Source organism: Neofelis nebulosa, chromosome 15, assembly GCF_028018385.1.
Source record: "Neofelis nebulosa isolate mNeoNeb1 chromosome 15, mNeoNeb1.pri, whole genome shotgun sequence".
Classification (NCBI taxonomy): Eukaryota; Metazoa; Chordata; class Mammalia; order Carnivora; family Felidae; genus Neofelis; species Neofelis nebulosa.
The window spans coordinates 65,954,678-65,978,745 of NC_080796.1; the positions used below are offsets into that span (position 1 = coordinate 65,954,678).

General features: G+C 42.4%; 1 pseudogene; it reads right to left on the bottom strand.

Annotated features, from left to right (window-relative positions):
* Positions 1-6,484: 6,484 nt before the first annotated feature.
* Positions 6,485-22,334, bottom strand: LOC131495568 (flavin-containing monooxygenase 5-like; annotated as a pseudogene).
* Between the last annotated feature and the right edge of the window lie 1,734 nt (positions 22,335-24,068).

The window sequence follows — 24,068 nt, forward strand, 5'->3', positions numbered from 1 at the left end:
GCTGAATCCAATCAGTACAATATAAAACTGGGAAGACCTTTGAGTGACAAAGGCTGATTAGAACTTAGTCTTGGGGGGTAGCTGGATGGCTCAGTCAGTTGAGCGTCCAACTCTTGATATTGGCTCAGGTTGCAGTCTTGTAGTTGTCAGATGGAGCCCCATGTCAGGCTCTGTGCCGGGCACGGAGCCTTCTTGGAATTCTCTCTCTCTCTCTCTCTCTCTCTGCCCCTATCCTACTCACTCTCTCTCTCTCTCTCAAAATAAATAAACTTAAAAAAATTAAATTAAAACAACAGCGACAACAACAATAACTTAGTCTTGAGACCAGCATCAAATTAAGGGTATAGCCATCCCACTCATTGTTAAAACCTCTGAGTGGCTTCAAGCGCCAAGGTCACAGCCATGGCAGGGCTCAGTAATTCCTTTCAACTGAGCAGAAGAACTTGCAATCCACTCGGGAGGGGGTGGTGAAGAGAGAAAGAGAAGCAAAGGATGTGGGGGATTGTGGGGGTGTGGGTGGGGGCAGAGGGGAGAAGCAGAAGTGGGGGAAGGCCAAGAAATACAGCAAGCTGGCTATTGGTGCTTGTAACTGGCAGGAGCTGAAGAGGTGAGCGCGGTTTTCGAGAACGTTGTACTGTCAAAAGGACCATCTGCCTAAACTAGAATAGACTGTAATGGTTTGAAGGCTAAAGATGACCCCCTTGGACTCCCAACATCCAGAAAAGCTGGTTAGTCAGGGACGTCTGGGTGGTTCAGCGGGTTAAGCATCTGACTTCAGCTCAGCTCATGATCTCGTGAGTTCGAGCCCTGCGTCGGGCTCTGTGTTGACAGCTCAGAGCCTGGAGCCTGTTTCGGATTCTGCGACTGCCTCTCTTTCTGCCTCTCCTCCTCCTCCTCTCTCTCTCTCTTTCTTTCAAAGATAAATAAACGTTAAAAAGAAAAAAAAAGCTGCTTAGGATGAAAGCAGAATCCCTAAAGCCCATTTCAGGTGTGGCCAAGGAGAATAACCTCACAAGCAGAACTGCCCCAGGGGTGGAACTAGGGGCTACAGAGAACAACAAACTTCCAGATGGTGCAAATAGGGCTTAATCGGAAACATTCCCCACCCGCAGTCATATCTCAGAATTACCACAGTGAGCTCACAAGTAAAGGGCGTATCTTGAGCACCTGAGCACTTGATAGCTCCCAGCTATCAGCACAGAGACCAATGCAGGGCTGAACCCACAAGCCATGAGATCATGACCTCATTCAAAGTCAGAAGCTTAACCGAGGGAACCACGCAGGCGCCTCTGACATTTTAGATCCAGGTTTCCGTTGTTATTTTTTAAAACCAATGTCATCGTGTATCTTGTTTTTCCAGCAAATAATATTGACGTTTGTGTTCAGTTTTGTACCCGAAACAGAAATAATTATGAGACATTTCTATGTTTAGATGGCTTCGGAGAATAATTCCAGTCTTATATCGTGCTTTCTCTATGAGCTTTTCATCTCCTTCAACTCTTTTAGTAATTTCTTCAAGAAAAGAGAGGGAACAGTGACTTGGCCACCGTATTGTTTCAGCCGCAACATGTGGCTGAAGTGTTCTTGAGTTTTTCATCTCCACACCCACAGCAGTGACTCAGTGTTTAGCCTTAGGCCACACAGCTTAACATAGCCTCGTTTCTTGAGGATGAAAAGATATTAAAACCTTTTTGACCTCTGAAGGATTTTGTACAAAGTATTATCTGCTGTCAAAAATTATAATATACGTGCGGTTATGGTCTCTTTGAAATAGACACCATCAAAGATCTGGGATAGGCAGGGAGCAAGAAACACATTTCAGAAGTACTTTCCAAGTGCACGGAACCCCTCCAAGCGTATTTGGGTTCATTGTGAACTTGATCATTCAGGAATGAGTATTTCTTGTGAGCCTTGACTGATGTGAGCTCTGAGGCAGGTGGGACATGTGTAGAGGCTGATAGAGTAAGGGGTTGTGTCGCAATTCATGGGCCCACTGGGAGGCCCAGCCTCGCGCAGAATTGTCTGTGACTAAGGAAAGAATCTCTCTCTAGGTCTTTCAGGTGAAGGTGAAAATAGAGAAGACCACTGTGGCTCGCTTAGGGTGCTGAGCCGGTTCCCCCAGGGTCCCAGTGGTCTGGTACCCACCATTCTCTATCTGTCTATGCAACTGCTCTGAGGGAGCAGAAGCTGTCATTTTCCGAAAAACCCGTACTTAAGGCATTCTTGGTGGGATTCACCTCCTATGAACAGAGAAGATGATTTCAGAATGAATCGCATGGTTACAACTGTTACGGGGCGATGGTTCTCACACTGCGGCCCCCCAGGTAGCAGCAGCAACATCGCCTTGGAATTTGTCAGAAATGCCAATCCGTGGGCCCCACTCCAGACCTACCAAATGAGAATCTCTGGGGACAGAGTGCAGCAGTCTGTGTTTTCACAAGCCGTCTAGAAGAATCTGATGCACACTGAAATTTGAGAACCATTGTTGAAGGGGTTCATTCGTCAGCAAGAGGCCAGACCAGAACTATCAAAAAAAATGGAAGCAAATAAAAAAACAAAAACAAAACTTTTTCTATACTTGAAATTACTCTTAGGTTTGTATGATGAATCTCCTCAGAAGCATGGTCAGGGGCCTGAGGTGAGGACAACTAGAATATGTATCAGATGTAAATTCAGATTCTAGTATTGCATTTCTGGATAAATGAAGTGAAGAAAACTTTAATACAAACGGAAAACTTGGGGAGGCAGGAAAACAGAACAAAACAAACAAATGAAACACAAAAGAATGGAAAATTTCACTTCACTTACAGCCTATAAAGAAGAAACATTATATACAAGCCAAGGAGTTGAGCTTGGTTCCAGAGCCAATGAAGAATGAAAGTTGGGGCGCTTGGGTGGCTCATCTGGTTAAGCGTTCAACTCGGCTCAGGTCACGATCTCGCGGTTCATGAGTTCGAGTCCCGCCTGGCGCTCTGTGCTGACAGCTCGGAGCCTGGAGCCCGCTTCTGATTCTGTGTCTCCCTCTCTCTTTGCCCTTCCCTCACTTACGCTCTGTCTGTCTCTCTCTCTGTCTCAAAAATAAACATTAAAACATTTTAAAAAAAATAGTGACAGTTTTAGTTTAAGCAGGGGAATGTTGTGATGAGATCTGACTTTTAGAAATTTAACCCTGGCAGGTCTTTAGGAGATGGTATAAAGAGTGATGGCACTTAGAGACGGTCGGATGGGGGTGGAAGCTGGATGCAGGGAGATGAAGGGTACGACTGTGAGAAATTCTAGGTCTGCTCCAGATCAACGAAGGGAGTGGGGATAGGTGTGGAGGGCAGAAGTCCTTCCATTTCTGTCCCCAAACCACCGCTTCAGGCTCGCCCCCTTGTATATCCTGTGCTGTGTTCTTGCACGAATCCTCTAGCATTCTAGGCTGTTGTGCTCACTCATCCATTGCACAGTTGGTGTCTTTCTCTTTTGCCAGAAACAAACTCCTACTTATGTTTAGAGATCCAAGTGTACTTTCCTGATCTCTTCCTCACTTCCCCTTTCTTGAGTTCTTTGCTCTGTCTTCCGTATTCCAACAGTACTTGCTTGTATATTTGCTATAGACAGATGTGTCCACGTTCAATTGTTATTCATATTCATCTGTTCAGGTGGTCGCTTTTTCCTATTAAACTTAGAGCTCTTTGGGAATGGGGACAATATCTACTTGTTCACTTATCCCACAAACATTTTTTTAAGCTCCTCGTTTGTGTCTGTTCTGACAGAACAGGGAAAATCTTCACTACGGCGAAGAGGGAGATAGAAAAACAAATAGGAAACAGAGAACCAGTTAATATGTATTATGACAGGGAGAAAAATAAAGCAGGATAAGGAGGATGGGAATTGCTATCATATGTAGTCAAGGAAGATCTCACTTAAGACAAAAAAAAAAAAAAAAAAAAAAAAAAAGGAACCAAACCTTGCAAACCTGCAAATGGAGAAGACAACCAATATAATGTAAAGCTCAGAATCTTGCCTACTAGCATTTAATGTGCATAAAAAAAAATAGAGAAAGAACTCACTTTAAAAGATAACATTGGAGCAAAGACCCGAAGGAGGTGAAGGAGTGAGCTTTGTGGAGGTGCAGGGGGAGGAGTGTTCCAGGAAAAGGGACAGCACGTGCAATGACCCTGAGGTGAGAGTGGGCTTGGCCTGTTCAAGGAATGGACACGGAAGAGAGAAGTGATAGAGGAGGCCAGAGAAGTGGTGGGGAAGCAGGTCATAAAGGGCCTGGTAGGATTGTTAGGATTTAGCCATCACTCTCAGTGACAGGGAGGCCATTGACACTTTTGGATATAAAATGTCATAATCTGGCTTATGTTTTATATTTTTATTTATTATTTTTAAAAATTTTATTTTAGAGGGAGAATGTGAGTGGGGGAGGGGCCGAGGGAAGGAAGGAGGGAGAGAGAGAGAGAGAGAGAGAGAGAGAGAGAGAGATCTTAAGCACGCTCCGTGCTCAGCGAGGAAGCCCTATGCAGAGCTCCATTTCACAACACTGGGACCATGACCTGTGGTCAGTTCAGGAGTCAGACGTTCAACAGACTGAGCCATCCAGGAGGCCCTGGTTTATGGTTTAAAAGTATCATTTGGCTGCATCAGTGAGAATAAACCACAGAGATTAGGGGTGAAGGAAGGAATGCGCTGAGGACACTATTATAATGGCGCATACAAGATGGTGGCAGGGAGTAAGGTGGTAGCATTAGAGGTGATGAGAAATGGTGGGATTCTGGATTTACTGTAAAGGTGATATGATTTGCTATTCAACCAGATATGGGATATGAAAGAGAGGAATCAAGAGAATTGAAAAAGGAAGCCCTTGTACACTTTTAGTGGGAATGTAAATTGGTACAGCCAGTATAGGAAACAGCATGGAGGTTCCTCAAACTATTAAAAACAGAGCTCCCATATATATGATCCAGCAATCCCACTGTTGGTTTTTATCCAAAGGAAATGAAAACAGGATCTTGAAGAGACATCTACACTCCTAAGTTCATTGCAGTGTTAGTCACGAAGCCAAGATATGGAAGCAACCTAAGTGTCCGTTGATGGGTACAGAGATAAAGAAAATGTGATGTGTGTATATACATAATGGAGTATTATCTAGCCCTATGAAAGAAGGAGATCCTGCCATTTGTAATGTAATGGGCGAAACTGCAGGACATTATGCTAAATGAAATAAACCAGACACAGAAAGACAAATACTGCATGATCTAACTTACGGAATTATGAAAAGTCAAACTCTTAGAAATTAGAGAGTGGAAGAGTGGTCACCAAAGGCTGGTGGTTGGGGGGAAATGGAGAGATGTTGGTCAAAGAAACATCCAGTTATAAGATGAGAAGTTCTGGAGACCTAATGTACAGTATGGTGACTATAGTTAATAATACTGTCTTACTAAAGTATTAAATATTCTATTGTATATTGCATTGAATATATTATTGAGATTTGCTAAGAGAGTAGATCTCAAGTGTTCTCATCTCAAAAATAAACATATCTATGTGAGATGATGACTATGTTAATTATCTTGATTATGGTCATCATTTCACCATGTATATGTACACTTACTACTTTTTCTCCCCATTTCTTCTTCACATTCTCCTGAATGATTTTATAGAATTTTGTATGTTTACTGTAGAATTTGTTCCATGTTTGGATAGTTTTAACAGAACACAAATTATGTGCATTTGCTGACTTCTATTATTCCTCTGTGGTATTCTCCATCCCCTAAAATACCCTCAGTAATACCTGAAATAATCTGTGTATTAGTAACCTGTTACCTCAACATCCATGATTCTATAGAATGTGACTGTAGAGGAGAAGGTTTCTTTCTTTCTTTTTTTAATGTTTATTTATTTTGAGACAGAGAGAAAGTGTGAGCAGGGGAGGGGCAGAGAGAGGGAGAGAGAGAACCTTAAGGAGGTTCCACACCCAGCATGGGGCCCAACATGGGGCTCCATCCCACAACCCTGGGATCCTGACCTGAGTTGAAATCAAGTTGGTCGCTTAACTGACTGAGCCACCCAGGGCCCCGAGGAGAAGGCTTCTGATGAGGACATTTGTTCATCGTTAGCTATTTGAGATCGTTTGAAGAGATACTTTTTCCCAGCCTGTGCTTTACACGCAAAACCAAGAATTTGCCAATTGCGAATAGCTGACAAACCGTGTGTTTATTATAAAAGGAGGGCCTAGGAGAACTTGGCGTAACTGAGAACATCTGCCATATTATGGAAATTAACTTTTCACTTCCAAAGCAAAGTTTCATACAACCCACTTCATTTGAACTCTCTGTTGAAGAAATCTCCAATTTTGCCAAAATACTCACGCAGAGAGATTTTAGAATTATTCGTTGTACTGGTCTAGTCTGAATTGAAAGATAAACACTTGAACACACTCAATCTCCTTAATTAGTGTGTGTCACTGTCAGCTCCTAATATGCTAACGACCATAGGATTATCCTTTAATAATGATTAAGGTGAGAGCAAAGAGGAGAAGAGCTGCACAGGCGCTTTTAAGCCAAAATGGCACAGAGGATGGAGGCTGGTCACAGATGAGGGTTCGAGTCCTCAGGGGCTTGATGATCCTCTCTCTCTGGGTCAGGATGGCTCTCCGGGCCCCAGCCCACGTCCCTGGCCCCATGCAGGCGGTACTGGTAAGGCGTGCATGGGCCAAAGAAAATTTCTGCAGCCAGCTTTGGATCCCACAGGAAGATGGAGGGCAGGTTGGGTTTTGCTCCTATTTCAGAGGCAATCTCATCCATGTATTCCACGTATTGCACTCTGCATGTGTCGCGAGGATTATTCAGGAATCTGAAAGCAGACGGGGAAAAAAACCGCAATCAGAAACCTCAAGTCAGATGACAACCTCCTTCCTTCCAAGCATAATTTCCTCTAAACATCGGTGGACTTTGTGTGAGGGGATAACCCATGGGGGAAAGGACTGATGGCTACGGGTAATTTCTTAGTGGTTCCTTTTCTTTAAAATTTTTCTTGTTTATTTATTTACTTCTGAGAGAGAGAGCGAGCGAGCGAGCACACAAGCAGAGGAGGGGCAGAGAGAGAGGGAGAGAGAGAATCCTGGGCAGGCTCAGCACTTCCAGCACAGAGCCCGACATGGGGCTCAATCCCATGAACCACAAGATCACGACCTGAGCCAAAATCAAGAGCCACCCAGGCTCTAACTGACTGAGCCACCCAGGTGCTCCTCTCAGTGGTTTCTAACAAAATATTCACACACTGTATTTTTCATCCTCAAATCCTTCCCAGAGTCTTGGATGGTAATAGGTGGGTTTCAGAAGATTGTTGTCATATTAATGGTATTCTTTTCTTAAATCCTGTACTTTGGCCATGCATTGGATTCTCATTCAGGGTATAGTCTCATTTTGGTAAATTGGTGGGGAATATGAAATTGTACATGCCAGTTATTTAGGTATGTGTGACATTCATTTGATTTTAAGTATTACTAAAATGTAATTCGTGGCCGACCTTTTAAACCAGTTGCTGGATAACTGACTGTTTTCGGGATAAACCCTTTGGTCTTAGAGACAGGCTGTAAACATTCACACTGTAAATTCTCAACAGGTATTTGTTGCATAGAAATACCTTACATTTCCCACCTCAGTGGTTGAGAATGATTTTCTATTAAGAAGATTTCATACAACCTATGAGCCTCTGACTTCATGTCAGTATTTTAATTAGATTCTGTAATGATTTGCCAACTCATTTCTCACATTGATTTATCTTTCCAACTCCTTAAAGGAGTAAAACAACCCTTCATTTCATCTTACATTTTTTTACACTTTGCAGCTCTAAGGCTATGATATGACATAAATTTGTAATTGTATTTATCTAGTGTTACATGAATTTTAAACAAGATTCTAAGGTTTCCATATTGGACTATTCTGTACCCATTCTTCCCATAAATATTCCCTACATTTATATTATGTATTATAATAGGAAGAGATGGCGAAGTTGATAATTTGAGATCTCATCTAGGCAAATAGATTCTATGATGAGAAAAATAGAAAGAATCTTTGATAGGCAAACAGCTCCACCTAAACACGTCCAATTGACTTTTACTAAGAAGCAAGTTTCTTACTCTTTTTCAAATTTTTTCTCTTCTGTCTTATGTCTGCCATCATGCCACTCACCGAAGGTAATTTGTTCAATCCTAGGAAAGAAAGAAGATGAGATTCCAGAAGAAATGAATACCTTGAGAGTCATTTTGGTGGAGAACATCCTAAGTGAGGCAGCACAAGAGTGAGGGAGCTGCATCCAGGAGGTCCTCTTGTGTGCCCTCCACTCATTGTTTCGTCCGACGCAAATGCCTTACAGATGCAGAGACATGTCCTCTAATGCGTTCACATCTTGACTAGCAGACCTCAAAGCCCACAAAGAAGGATGGACTGAAGGGAGTGACACCCAAATGACAGGACAAAAAGTAGCATGCGTGTGCTTCCATTATCAGAGCATTCACTCTGGCTGTCCTTGATTTACTTATTCACATATTTTAAGATGTTTATTTACTTAACTTCTGAGAGATAGAGATAGATAGATAGATAGAGAGAGAGAGAGAGAGAGAGAGCATGAGTGGGGGGAGGGGCGAAGAGAGAGGGAAAGAGAATCCCAAGCAGGCTCTGCATAGGAGAATCCCAAGCAAGGCGAGCATAGCCTGCCATGAGGCTTGATCCCATGAACTGTGAGATCATGACCTGAGCCCAAATCAAGAGTCGGATGCTTAACATACTAAGCCAGTCAGGCTGTCCTTTAAATAGTGAGTTACCCCGTTCATTTATGTTATGAATTTGTTTACAAATACATATTGTATTTACTAATAAATAGTGACTCAGTGTCTCTTGTTTTCATTGGACAAAGATTTATTCTTAATTTTCCATCTTTTAAAAAAATTTTTTGAATGTTTATTTATTTTTGAGAGAGAGAGAGAGACAGACAGACAGACAGAGCATGAGCAGGGAAGGAACAGAGAAAGAGGGGGAGACACAGAATCTGAAGCAGGTTCCAGGCTTTGAGATGTCAGCACAGAGCCCGATGTGGGCCTCGAACTCACAAACTGTGAGATCATGACCTGAGCTGAAGTTGGACGCTCAACCGACTGAGCCACCCAGGCACCCCTTAATTTTCCGTCTTAACTCATGGGAGACACCTTCCTATAATTCTCTCTCATTTCTTTGATGAGTCACATTCTATATTTTGAGAAACACAGAATGTTCCAGGAAAATATGGGGAACTTTTTAAAGGAGAAACAAATGAGCAGAATTAATACAATGTGATTGACAAAAGGTAGTTTGTGAATCTGTCTTCATCCATTAATTCTCAACCTTAGAATTAATGATATGGAGGAGCTGGGTTTTCTTTCTTTTTCTTTCTTTCTTTCTTTCTTTCTTTCTTTCTTTCTTTCTTTCTTTTTTCTTTCTTTCTTTTCTTTCTTTCTTTCTTTCTTTCTTTCTTTCTTTCTTTCTTTCTTTTTAAGTTTATTCATTCATTTTGAGAGAGAGAATACACAGTGAGGGAGGGGCAGAGAAAGAGGGAAAGAGAGAATCCCAAACAGGCTCTGAGTATGGAGCTCAATGAAGGGCTCGAACCCACAGACCGTGAGATCATGACCTGAGCTGAAGTCAGATGGTTAGCCGACTGAGCCACCAGGTACCACTGGGGGAGCTGGGTTTTAATCCCAGGTTTGTCTTGGTACAGAGCTCTTACTCTTTTAATTGTGCTGTGGTGCTACCCCAGTTACTTGGTGATTTGGCTGTAGTTCACATAATTCACATAATTTACCATTCATAATTCTGTGACTCTGCCTGTCCTCTTTTATTTTGAACGTGAGAGGCGAAAAAATGCTCCCTTTAATTTAGGCTCATTCCAGAGTTATTCTAGCAACAATTGAGAAGTAGCATAGCCATTATTTCCCATCTATACTTTAGGTTGAGCTCTTTCTTCTGCTTCCATCACTTCCTCTACTAAGTACTGCCCTAACGTGCTCTGAAGAATTATTTGCCAATAAGTTGTCACTTGATGGTAGTTTAAGGTAGTTTTTTTAATCTCCATTTTTCATGGGAATCCTAGAGGTTAAATAGCCATCAAACACTAACATAACAAATATGAAGCGGTACAATTTTGGATACTGTAAAGGTTAACTTCACATATGTTTTGCAGCAGAAGACCTTTGCAATGCCTCTGAAATCACCTCTTTGGGTGGTCACCTTTTCCAAATATGCATAAGGTCAGCGCATACCCTTGAATATACGCATGGCCCATCAGCTCTGGAGTTCCGATGTGGGAATGGTGGCTCCCACTGGCTGGAGGATGCCAATGAAAGCTAGTGTTGGTTTCTCTAGTTGAGGGGGGAAGACAAATTTAAACATGGAGTGCTGGCTGTCCAGAACTGTTGCATTGTTTTCCAAAAAGGGAAAAGAGAAAGTATATCCTGTGGCAAAAATAACAACATCAAGGTCCTCTTCTGTTCCATCTCCGAAGATGGCTGACGTCTCTGTGAACTCCCTAACATCTGATTTTATCAGAACTCTTCCAGATATTATGTGATTGGGTAGATCATCACTACAAGTAGCTTGATGACTGAGAAGTCTGAAGAATAAAAATTGAAATTCAGGAAAATTAATATGTCTTTTGGGATGGGAGTTGAGCTCAAAAATATTTCAAATATTTTTTGGTTGAGCTAAAGAAAAAAAAACTTGCATTTTTGTTTTATAAAAAAATCTCTTTAAGTCAACACTTTTTCTGAATTGTTTACTAAATAAATATCCTGTACTTATTAGAATGCCAATAGCATTTATTTAATACTTATTGTATGCAAAGAGAAGATTTTGCAGTGGTATATAAGTTTATGCCAATGATAATATTGACATCTAATTTCTTGGAAACCATTTTTTGGGGGAGAGATTTTTTAAAAGCAATTGGTGGAAGTGTTCATACTAGAATAGGAAAATTAGATCATATTCTGATTTCCATTTATTTCGAGAACCTACATACCACTTTTATAAGCTTTACTGACATCATTTAATACTTAGAAGTCTCCCTGCTTCTACCCCAGCCTCCCTATAATTTCCACTCCACTCGGCAACCTGAGGGATCCTTTGAAAACGTAGAATTATATCCTGATGGGTTTCTATTTCACCAAAAATGAAATCGAAAGCTATGACCATGCCCTAACCCTAAAAATCCCCCCATGATCTGGCTCCTGCTTACATCTGTGAATATATTTCTTACCACTTCCCCTCCCCCAACAGTCTCTACACTGGGTTGGTTCCTTGCTCATTCCATCCAGCCTTTGAACTTGTGTTTCTTCTGCCCAGAATGATATTCTCATCTCAGACATTCTTTCAGGTCTTGCCTCCTCACTTCCTTCAGGTCCCATTCAAATGCTCTCTCATCATATATGCATTCCAGAACCACCCCATCTAGAAAAGATTCCTCTCCCCAACTCTTCTTACTGTTTGTTATAGCACATATGACTCCACGTCATTGCATTATCCCCTGGTTGGTTTCTCCCCTACTAGAAAGGAGGTCCGGCAAGAGCTAGGACTCCACCTGAACTTGTCCTTATTCTACTCCCAGTATCCAGAAACATACGTGACCATAGTAGGAACTCAGAAATATTTATTAAATTTATCCACACTGTACACAATCAATTTTTTGTGCTTGCACATTTATACCTCATAACAGATAGGAGATAGGGATTGCATTTTACCAATGTAAAAAAGAAAGAAAGAAAATACTTAACTATACCAGGGTTAAAAGACAGAGGCAAAATTAGTTTTTGTTTTTTTTTTTAATGTTTATTTATTTTTTTTTGAGAGAGACAGAGACAGAGCTTGAGCAGAGGAGGGGCAGAGAGAGAGGGAGACACAGAATCTGAAGCAGGCTCCAGGCTGTCAGCACAGAGCCTGATGTGGGGCTTGAACCCACGGACGGTGAGATCATGACCTGAGCTGAAGTCGGACACCCAACTGACTGAGCCACCCAGGCGCCCCAAAATTAGTTTTTAAAAACCTAGAACATACCTGTGTTTAGGTAGTAAGCCATAAACGTCATGGTTAAATTGAGCGTTTAATTTTTTCTCTGCCCATCTGTTGATTAAGAATGTAGGGTAAAATTTGTTGAGGATGGTCTTAAAATGAGTGAAGAGAACAGTGTCCATGGGCATTCCATTATCCCAGACCCGGTTCTAAATCCACGCACCCCGCCTTGTGCTGAGATACACCTGGGAGAAAAGGCAGATAAATGAAATATAGATGCCTCACAGTGTAAGACTTTCCTTTCTCAGTTTTTCAGATGTCTCTCATTTGGCTCATGAGAGATGGATAAGAACTCTCTTGCCTTGTTAGCTTGAAGAGTTCCTCTGTCCTCAAAGACAGATAGACAGACAGATATAATCACACACACTCACGCAAACAGACACATTTGGCTTGTGGCTTATAGTTCCAGAAATCTCCCTCAGCTTTCCTCTGGGTCTCACTCATTATCCCTCTTGCATTTTCCCCAAAGCAGTGTTTGATGCCTGCCATCTCTTACATTGCAGATTCTGGACAAACACAATGATGTAAGATGACTAGAGATCAACAGATTGACATGTAAGATCCCATCCATCTGCTGATTATGACATTATAGAATTTGGAATACGTACTTGGTTACTATGTATCCCTGGAAATCTAGGTATGGAAGGAATCAGAGTTGGGAGATGTATCAAGTGTCATATCAGTGAAAAATAAAGGGATTTAAAGTGGTTTTCTGATATAGTTCATTTTTTTAAAATATATATTTTTTAACATTTATTTATTTTTGAGAGATACAGAGACAGAGTGCGAGCAGAGGAAGGGTGGAGAGAGAGGGAGACACAGAATCTGAAGCAGGCTCCAGGCTCTGAGCTGTCAACACAGAGCCCAACACGGGGCTCGAACTCACAAACCGTGAGATCATGACCGGCTCCGAGCTGTCAGCACAGAGCCCGACGCGGGGCTCGAACTCACGGACCGTGAGATCATGACCTGAGCTGAAGTCGGACGCTTAACCGACTGAGCCACCCAGGCACCCTCAATTCTCATTTTTTAAATGTATTATCAAGATTGCTACCAAGAAAACAAGTGTGAAGAGGTAATTAACAATCAGGATTGAAGCAGTGTGTGGGTACGCACCACACACACTTCATGCAATGCTAACATCTCAGAGGGCAGTGGGAAGGGTGCATCTCAGGAAAGAGAATTTTAGGAACCAAACCTGTGAAGCTACATTACTGAGCTCAATTGCCAAGTCAGCTCCAAAATTTCCAATGCCAACCACAATGATTTTCTTCCCCTGAAATTTCTCTGGGCTCCTGTATTCACAGCTGTGGGTATATTGACCTTTGAACCTGTTGATTCCTGTGGGCAAGAATAGAATTACTCAAGCATTGGTCTTTATGTATGTATGTATGTATGTTTGTTTATTTTTATTTTTTTTAACGTTTATTTATTTTTGAGACAGAGAGAGACAGAGCATGAACAGGGGAGGGGCAGAGAGAGAGGGAGACACAGAATCTGAAACAGGCTCCAGGCTCTGAGCAGTCAGCACAGAGCCCGACACGGGGCTCGAACTCACGGACCACGAGATCATGACCTGAGCCGAAGCCGGATGCTTAACCGACCAAGCCACCCAGGCACCCCTGTTTGTTTGTTTATTTTAAGAAAAGAGGGAGGAGGAGGGGCAGAGAGAGGGAGAGAGAGAATCCCAAGTAGTCTCTGTGCTATAAGCACAGAACCTGATGAGGGGCTTGATCCCATGAATCTTGAGATCATGACCTGAACTAAAATCAAGTCAGACACTCAACCAACTGAGCCACCCAGGTGCCCCTATATTATTTTTTAAAGCTTATTATTTAATTCAAAGTCCATCCTATTTAAACCTCTCATTTGCTGTTTTACTGATGCTGGCCTGCAGATTGTATCTGCCCAACATCATCAGACAGAATAAATCCTCAAACATTTTTGTTCTAGATCATAAATTCCAAGCTTAAACACATTATCAGGTTTCTAAACAAATCAGACATCTAATTTCTGCCTCCGTTTTACTTACCTATTCCTTGCCAAGCCTTCAATGTTGAGTCAGGCTCCTATTTAAGTAATGCATCTTCCTTTTCCTTCATCCTTGTTATTTACCATTAGTGCTTTGGACCCACTTTCTGTCTTGCTTTCCCAACCCAAGCTTCACCCTTGTCTAGATGTTTCCATCTCAGGCTAGGCCCAGCACACCCTTCCCACCAGCACTACTCACTCTGCTTTACTACTGGGGACAAACACTCCAACATCACCTATAGGATCTGAAGCTAAAATAATGTAGGAACCTAATATTTTTGCCTAAAAATTTCCTCTGACTTAAATAGAAACTTCACATGGCAAAGCCATAAAAGCTGGTTGATTTCGCAGTATTTCATTTCATTTATTTATTTATTAAAAAAATTTTTTTTAACGTTTATTCATTTTTGAGAGACAGAGAGAGACAGAGTATGAGCGGGAAAGGGGCAGAGAGAGAGGGAGACACAGAATCCGAAGCAGGCTCCAGGCTCTGAGCTGTCAGCACAGAGCCCCATGCGAGGCTCGATTTCACAAACTGCGAGATCATGACCTGAGCCGAAGTCGGTCGCTCAACTGACTGAGCCACCCAGGTGCCCTGACAGCATTTCATTTTTTAAGCAACACTAGGGTCTGCACATATGGGCTTCGTTTGCTCCTGTTGTGACACTGGACAGCCCTAGTCAGTCCTGACTGTGGGTCAGTCCTTGCCCTGTTTCTTTTCCCCTACAGAATCTGATCTAAGATCTCAGCTTTCCTTTGGAAGTTCTTCAGTCCTCACCTAGTGAACTCCTGGCATGGATCTAATTGTTCCCAAACTTCATCTTTCCGAGTTGCGTAGTCCATAAAATTTCTCATCAGTCATTTCGCCTCCCCTCGGGCCCACTGCGATTCATCTCATTCCTGAAGGTAACTTTTTTTTCCCTCACGTTTATGGAACAGCAAAGATCTTCAGGGAGTTTCCCAACACCTAAAAGTTACTGTGTTTTCATCCATCCTTTTTCTGTCTCCCTTCCCCAGGAGAAAATATTTCTCTTCAACTCTGAAATGAATCCCTTGCCCTGTGGGCCAAGCTGTGAGGGGGTTTTGAGGTCAAACAAATGTAGGCATGAAGGTCAGCTTTTTTTTTTTTTTTTACTACTAGGGACATTTGCGATGGGTATGGTTTCACCCAGCTCATAGGAACGGTATCAGATCTGTTAAAATGTTCCTAAATAGTAAGTACTTGAGAAATAGGTTTAATACTCTTCTTTAAGTATCTTCAGTCCAGGCCCACGCTCTCCTATTTTCAGGGAACATCTCTTCAGCCTTGTTGCTTCGTGGTCCCCTCCGTCTTTCTCCCTCATGTAGGCAGAATCAGCGTCTCCTGCATCGTCCCCTGTCGCAGGAAGTGGCAACTCAATTGCTGGGACCGATGACGTGCAAGGTACCGTCGATACCTCCCTGCTACATCTCAGTTCTGGCCCATCAGTAAATTCTATCATCTCTATGTTCAAACTCTATTCAAGACCCAAGCACTTCTTTATGTCTCCACTGCCACCCACCTGGTCCAAACTACCATCATGTCTCCCCTGAATTAGCGCTGCTCCCCCCGCTTCCATCTGTACTACCTCCTTCCCCGACTCTTCTGAGCACAGCAGCTAAAGAGATGAGAGCACACCTCTACTGGGCTCAACACCTCCTAACAGCTCTTACCTCGCTCAAGGCCAGAGTGCAAACAATGGCCCCCGTTCACTCTCTGACGTCATCTCCTGCCTACCCCATCCGCTCCTCCCACCACACTGGACCTGGGAGGCACACTCCCCCATCACGGCCTTTGCACCTGATGTTCTTCCTGCACGGGGCGCCTTCTCCAGATATCTGCATCACTTCCTCAACTCCTCTGGGCGTTTGCTCAAATGTCCCTTTCTCACGGAAACCTTCCCTGGCCACTTCATCTAACCTTGCATCGCACCCTCATCCCCAACTCCTCCCCTTTCCCACAGTTACCACCTCCCCATATTTATCCCATTTTTGTCTGTGTCCATCTGCCGTCCGCATGCTCCTTGCGGGCAGGGGTTTTGCTTGTTTCGTTCTCTGCTGAGCCTCTGGACTCTTGGTGCCCAACAGGTATCTCTTGAATGACTGTTGAATGATGAATACAGGAATATTTAAATTTCGAATCAACTAACCAAGAGATTTCTCTCGACCCATTTAAACCTTCATTGTCTTCTCAGACACTGGGAAACAGACACACACAGCAGTGAAAGTGGGGGGCATCTAGAATCTTCTAAGATCCCCAAAGGAGTCTCAGGTTCAGCTCTGTTTGAGAAGATTGAGCATGCATCCTGCTCCTAGGGATAAACAGGGAGGCACTGTGTAGGTAAACCATTCCTGCAGCATTCCTTATATGCGAGGTGCTTAAGCTTCCAGATAGTAAACAATAGCATTGCAGCAACTTCTAAGATGTGTACATGGCTATTTATATTCATCATGCTATGTACCTACATACACCTTCGGGGTGTTGTATGTAAGCAATGAGTCACTGGAATCTACCCCCAAAACCAAGAGCACGCTGTATACACCTTATGTTAGCTAACTTGACAATAAATTATATACATATATATATATATATATATGGCTAAATCTTAATATATTTTCTGTAGCTTTGATCCTACTATTTATTCCAAACTATTTTTTTCGGTTTTTTATTCATTTAAGTAATCTCTACACCCAACGTGGGGCTCAAACTCATGACCCCAAGATCAAGAGTCATACGCTTTTCCAAATGAGCCAGTCAGGAGCCCCATATTGACTCCAAACTATTGCCAACACACAACAATTCCCACATTTTGCTTGTTAGTTGTGGAAAAATGTAATGCTTTTCTCTGAAAATAACCCAGAACTTGTGGCAATAGGTATTAGTAATTTCAATTTTTGATTTTATAATATTATGTATTATTTGAATGGACCCCGTAAGAGTATGCATTACTTTATAATCAGAAAAAAATAATGTTTCTTTTGAAAATAGGGTGACTTTCTGAGTGATGAACTTTCTTCGAGAATAACAACAGCAACAATGATAAAACCTCATAGCACCAGTGCCTTAACGCTCCATATGACATACCTGAAAAGTTCTGGAGTGGCAAGATGGGACCGGTGTAAAGACTACTACACACCATAATCCCATCAAAGACATAGGATTCCTGCTTCCCTGTGGTCTCGACCAGGACGTCCGTGCAAGAGAAGTCGGAGCGCTTCCTCACGCTGTGCACCTTTGACCAGGAATGAGACAAACTTGGACATGTGGCTTCTCTTCCTGGCTGCCTCCTGTCCCAGAACTTTTGGCCTCATTGAGTAAGGTTGGTTATAGCTACTCTCCCTCGGGGTTTTCTGAAAGAGTTTCTTTATAGCTGATTTTCCTACCAAGACCTTTTTTTTTTTTTTTTTTTTTTTCATATTTTTTTTCAACGTTTTTTATTTATTTTTTTTGGGACAGAGAGAGACAGAGCATGAACGGGGGAGGGGCAGAGAGAGAGGGAGACACAGAATCGGAAACAGGCTCCAGGCTCCGAGCCATCAGCCCAGAGCCCGACGCGGGGCTCGAACTCACAGACCGCGAGATCATGACCTGGCCGAAGTCGGACGCCTAACCGACCGCGCCACCCAGGCGCCCCAAGACCTTTTTAAGTAGAGACGTAAGCCAGCACGTCCCCAGCTGTGGTCCTGAATGTAGCTGACGGTGAGCCAACACCAGGTGCGCCGTCTGGCATTTTCAGCCAACCCATCATACCTTTTCCAGAAGGAAGTAAGGATGGAAGGTCCTGCTGACTCCACCAGAGAGGCACATAGGGCTCCCTCCCCTCCAAGATTGAATGCCTGTGCCTTGCTGCCCCTCACTTCGCCTGGTTCTGGACTCTACCAAGAAGGTTCTGCATATGCTGAGTGTTCCCGGCTCCACTTACCAGAAACCGGATGTGCTTCGTTAGGTCAAAGTGTTGTGCATACATCCTGAGGTACTCCATGATTCTGGAATTGTGCAAGTAGTTGGGGAAATGATCGGGGGAAGGGTAATCGCGGTAGGTTGTCATCTCCTTCGAAGTGTTGCTGGTGGCAGATTTGTAGACACTTGCCCTGCCACTCGTAGTCTCCTCCTGCCAGGAAAAAGAAGATACTTCCCATCTTTTAGAATACAAGAGTAACATTAAAAAAAAAATCAATCCTTGGGGCGCCTGGGTGGCGCAGTCGGTTAAGCGTCCGACTTCAGCCAGGTCACGATCTCGCGGTCCGTGAGTTCGAGCCCCGCATCAGGCTCTGGGCTGATGGCTCAGAGCCTGGAGCCTGTTTCTGATTCTGTGTCTCCCTCTCTCTCTGCCCCTCCCCTGTTCATGCTCTGTCTCTCTCTGTCCCAAAAAAAAAAATAAATAAAAAACGTTGAAAAAAAAATTAAAAAAAAAAAAAAATCAATCCTTCATTTGTCAAATTATGAGGCTCCTGGGATGAATTCCTTCAAAGAAAGTAAAGTTGCTTTTCCAGTACCTTCACAAAGAGATAAGATACCTTGTCTTAGTTTAAAACAACAGATAATTTTGTTGAGGAACAAAGAGGAAAATATGAAAAGATGGAAGCAGCCTGAAAAGAAAAATATATGTAGAATACCAGAGAGTGAAAGTCATCAGAGGAAGTTGGGGCTGCCTCTCTGCCCACTGAGCTCAGAGGGGTCAGAGTCCTGGCCAGAGGATATCCAAGAAGTCGATGCTGTTTGTAGTGACAGAAAAGAATACAGAGTGTTAGTACATTTGGCTTTCTTTTTTCCCTCCTTTTTTTAATTGATGATTTTTTTCTAATTACAAAAGCATCAAATGTTTATTACAATTTTATAGAAAATCAGAGATGAATATCATTCTTGATGATCATTTTCTTTTTTTTTTTTCCAAATTTTTATTTAAATTCTAGGTAGTTAACATATAGTGTAATATTGGTTTCAGGAGTAGAATTTAGAATATAGTGATTTATCACTTATATACAATACCCAGTGCTCATCACAAGTGCCCTCCTTAATGCCCATCCCCCATTTAGCCCGTTCCCCCACCTCCTTCCCTCCACCAACCCTCAGTTTATTCTCTATCATTAAGAATCTCTTAGGGTTTGTCTCCCTGTCTCTTTTTTCCCCCTTTCCATATATTAATTTGTTTTGTTTCTTAAATTCCACATATGAGTGGAATCATGTGGTATTTGTCTTTCTGATGATTGACTTATTTCACTTAGCAGAATACCCTCCAGTTCCATCCACATTGTTGCAAATGGCAAGGTTTCATTCCTTTTGATGGCTGAGTAATATTCCAGTGTGTGTGTGTGTGTGTGTGTGTGTGTGTGTACATATGTTACATCTTTATCCATTCATTAGTTGATGGACATTTGGACTCTTTGCATAGTTTGGCAATTGTTGATAATGCTGCTATAAACATCGGGATGTATGTACTCCTTTGAATCTGAATTTTTGTATCCTTTGGGTGAATACTTAGTAGTGTAATTGCTGGATCATAGGGTGGTTCTATTTTTAACTTTTTAAGGAACCTCCATACTGTTTTCTAGAGTGGCTGCACCAGTTTACATCCCACCAACAATGTAAGAAGGTTCTCCTTTCTTCACATCCTTGCCAACTTGATGATCACTTTAAATGTTTTGATACATATGCTTTTGGTCTCAGTTTCGCAATCTTTCAGAACTTCTATTATCTACTTATCTATATGCATACAGATAGGTATATTGTATTTTAGCAATTTACAATATGTTACGGTTTATAAAGAGTTAAAAAAACTTTTTTTAATGTTCATCCATTTTTGAGAGACAGACAGACAGACAGACAGAGCACAAGCTGGGGAGGGGAAGAGAGAGAGGAGACACAGAATTTGAAGCAGGGTCCAGGGTCCTAACTGTCGGCACCTAACGCAAGGCTCGAACTCACAAACTGTGAGATCATGACCTGACCCGAAGTTGGACACCCAACCAACCGAGCCACCCAGGCACCCCTAAAGAGTTTTTTATATACATTACCTAATTCAATCTTGTGAAGCACATTATCATGCTAATTTTTCAGGAGTCCATACAGCACATAATATCTGTTATGTGTGTTAGCAACCATTCCTGATTTTTTTTGAAACTAAGGCTAGACACCCAAGTGATTTAAGGCTAAGAAAAGAAATACACCACCACTTAAAATATGTTGTTTTCTCCCGGGAAGAATTTATTACAATCTTAAAATATAGTCATTTTAATATATGTACGCAGAAAACACAATTGGGGAGGAGGTTATTTTTTTCATCTTTTGTATATTATTGGTGAAATAAAGAATCAGTAATACATGTACTATGAATATTCTAAACTTGAATCCAGAAAATATGGAATCTAATTCCTGCTAAATCACATCAACTTTAAGAACAGATCAAAATATGTGTTTTCTCCCTCAAAATGAAGAGTATTGTTTAATAAATGCCATTGTAGTGAACACTCATATATAAAAATATCCCTTCTGAGAAGGATAGCTTCTGCAAATATAAGCAGCATTTTTTATGAGTGAAAGCTTAAAAGATGGGTATCAGATGAAATCAGATGACATGATGTGGTGTTTTGTGGCATTCTGATGTGGTCCTGGAGATATATCATTGTCTGGCTTGGATAGGGAACCTGACATCAAATCATTTCTCTGAATCTATTTCTTCACCTGCAAATAAGTGCTTGCCTCTCTCACGGAGTTATTGTGAAGACCAAATCATGCACAAAAAATGCTTAAAAACCTTACACACCTCAACAAGTGCATATAGTGTGATATGACTAATAGCCTGTGTGCACAGGGTGCTGTAGACATCGGGCGTGGAGGCTGGAGAAGCTTTCCTAGAGACAGGCCTGTATTGGTTAAGGTCCAACCAGTAACATGGAAACTGGGGCACCTGGATGGCTCAGTCAGTTAAGCATCCGACTGTTGGTTTTGGCTCAGGTCATGATCTCAGGGTTCCTGAGTTTGAGCCCCGCGTCAGGCTTTGTGCTGACACACGGAGCCTGCTTGGGATTCTCTCTCTCTCTCTCTCTCTCTCTCTCTCTCTCTCTTTGCCCCTCCCCTGCTCACTCTGTCTGTCTCTCTCAAAATAAATAAATAAACTTAAAAAAAAAAAAAAAGGAACATGGAAACTACTCCCAATACTTGAAACTGGGAATGTAATGCAGGGAATTGTTCTTCCAAAAAAAAAAAAAAAAGGATAGACCTAAAAAGCCAACTAGGTGTGGGTGAGACATCCCAGAGATTACCTTTCTTTTATCCCCACATGGCAATCTTGGAGGTCGCATGGTCAAGGGGCATAACTCTAAGTTGGAAAAGAACCGCTTAGTCACATCAGACTATGATGCAGGACAGAAACTGTTATTGTGCTAAGTCCTGGAGATTTCAGAGTTTGTCTGTGGGACAGTTAGTGTTAGCTGCCCTTACTAGCACATATATATTATTAGGATGAAGATCAAAATCTACAGATAGATCAAGCATTAGCATGTATGTGGCAGCTGAAAGCCAAGGTGGGGTGATAACGAAGAATCCCAAGGGACTTGCAAAAGGTAGAAGACCAGAGGATCGAGAATAGAACCACAATCAGCCACGTTGAGAGGCCAAGCGGAAAACTATCGCGTTGGAAAAGGAGAGAGGAAAAGAGAGCGAAATCACGGAAGCCAGGGACAAGCGGTTTTTAAACTGAGTTGGTTTTTGACACTTTTAGATCCCCTTGAGAAAGCAAGAAAACTCAGCACAGGAAGTCCATCTGATTTGACAGCTTTGATTGGTAACAGCCGTGAGAGCAGTTTTCTGGGAGGGCTTGTGTGCCCACTAGGTAATGCTGGTGGAACTTCAGGAAGTTAGACTCTGTAAGGAGGAAGGACTGTTGGAGCATCATCCTTGGGGGAAGGAAAGATTGGGATTCGACGCACAGGTGTAGGCACTAATAAAAATAATAATTATTACGCTGGTAGTTGAGGATAAGTTACTGCTGATATCTTTGCATTCCTACTTCCAGATATGGAAAAGATGTCATCACACATGCGGTAACATAGTCTATTCAAACTTACCTGGTATCTCCACAGTCCCCCAATGTCATTGGTTCCTTCAAAGCAGGTGGGCTCCAATCCCTCCTCCAGACAGATCTTAATGGCCCCTAATCCACGGACCCCAGCACCAATCACCACAATTCTCTTTCCCGGCATTGTTCCCTCTATCAGGGAATTTATTAGTAGAAAATAAGATTTTTCTTGTCATGGAATTTTTTTCTACAGTTCAACATCATTAGGTTTTTTTTTTCTTTCTAAAATTGCTAGCTAATGCATTTAAGTAATGTCGTACTCAAAGCTGCTATCCAATTCAAAGGTTCTCTGAGCGACAGAAAACCCTACCTCACACAAGACTTTCTCATTTTCAAGTACAAAAGTAGATTGCTTAAAAAAAAAGGTTTGGGGGACCCTGGGTGCCTCAGTCGGTTAAGCGTCCGACTCTTGATTTCAGCTCAGGCCAGGTCAAAGATGGAGCCCCTCGTGGGCTGAAGATTCTCTCTCGCTGTCCCTCTGCCCCTCCCCTGATCGTGCACACACATGTGCACTCTCTCTCTCTCTCTCTCAAAAAAAAAAAAAAAAATCGATTCCTAAAGTTACACACACACAACACACACACACACACACACACCTCCATATACAGATTTTGCACAAACTGACTTTTAACTCCTTCTGCTTCTACGATCTGCTTGCCGAAACACTCATGTTGGTGACTTTTGAAGTTTACTTTTGATTTAAGCCAGAAAATGGCCACTTTTGCCCTGTGATAGGGTTTGAAGTGGGTAGGAAAAAGAAAACTCCAACAGAGCATTTCATCAAGTAAGTATCGCTCATCTCACTGTTCTTGGGACAGAGTGCAAGTTACATACATGTAAATGTTCTTCACAAAAGTAGTCCAACTGCCTTCATCCTGAAGATTAATGTTCTGCCATTGGCTCATTCACTAAACATTTACTGGTATCTACTCTGTTGCAGATATGACTTCAGTTGGGCAGATACAGCAGTGAACAGATCTAACATAGTTCCTTGAGAACATTCCAATGATGTAGAGAATAAACAAGGGAGTAAATAAATAGTAAGCTGGATGATGATACACACTATGGAGAAAAATGAAGCAGGGTAGGGGCTGTGGGGAATACAGGAGGCAGGCTATTGTTTTCTATAACACGGTCAGGGAAGGGCTCCCTGATGACACTGAAGCAGGAAGTGGGGGACCAAACCCACCTGTAGGCATCTGAAAGAGAATTCCAAGCAGAGAGTCTGAGGCAGAAACATGCTGGACATTTTTGAAGAAAATCAAGCAAAGCTTTGTGAGTGGGTGCCAGAAGGGTAGAGGGTACAATGAGGTTGGAGATGAAGTATTAGGCGTCAGTGTCAGTGTCAGGGTCAGGATCAGGGTCAGGGATCAGATCAGGCAGTACACTTTTCAACGGATGGAGCAAAGAAAATATACGGACAATATCAACAGGTATGCAGAAATGCCACTTATCTGTAAGTGACTCTGAGGACACCACTCTCCTCACCCTGTCTGCTCTATGAGCTTGCTCTGTCCTCTGCTACTCAGTTGAAACATGAGGAGATGGAATTTTCTTCCTTCCTTCCTACTTCCCTTCCTTTCCTTCCCTCCATCCCTCTTCCTGTCTTTCTTCCTTTCTCTCTTTTCCTTCCTTCCTTCCTTTCCCCCTTCCTTTCTGAAATAGTTTTTTAAAACTTTTTAAAAAAAAGTTTGTTTATTTATTCTGAGAGAAAGAAAGAGAGAGAAATCGCGAGCAAGCAGGGAAGGGGCAGAGAAAGAGAGAGAGAGATTGAATCCCAAGCAGGCTCCACAATGTCAGCGCAGAACCTGACGCAGGGGTTGAACTGCAAGATCGTGACCTGAGGCGAAACCAGAGT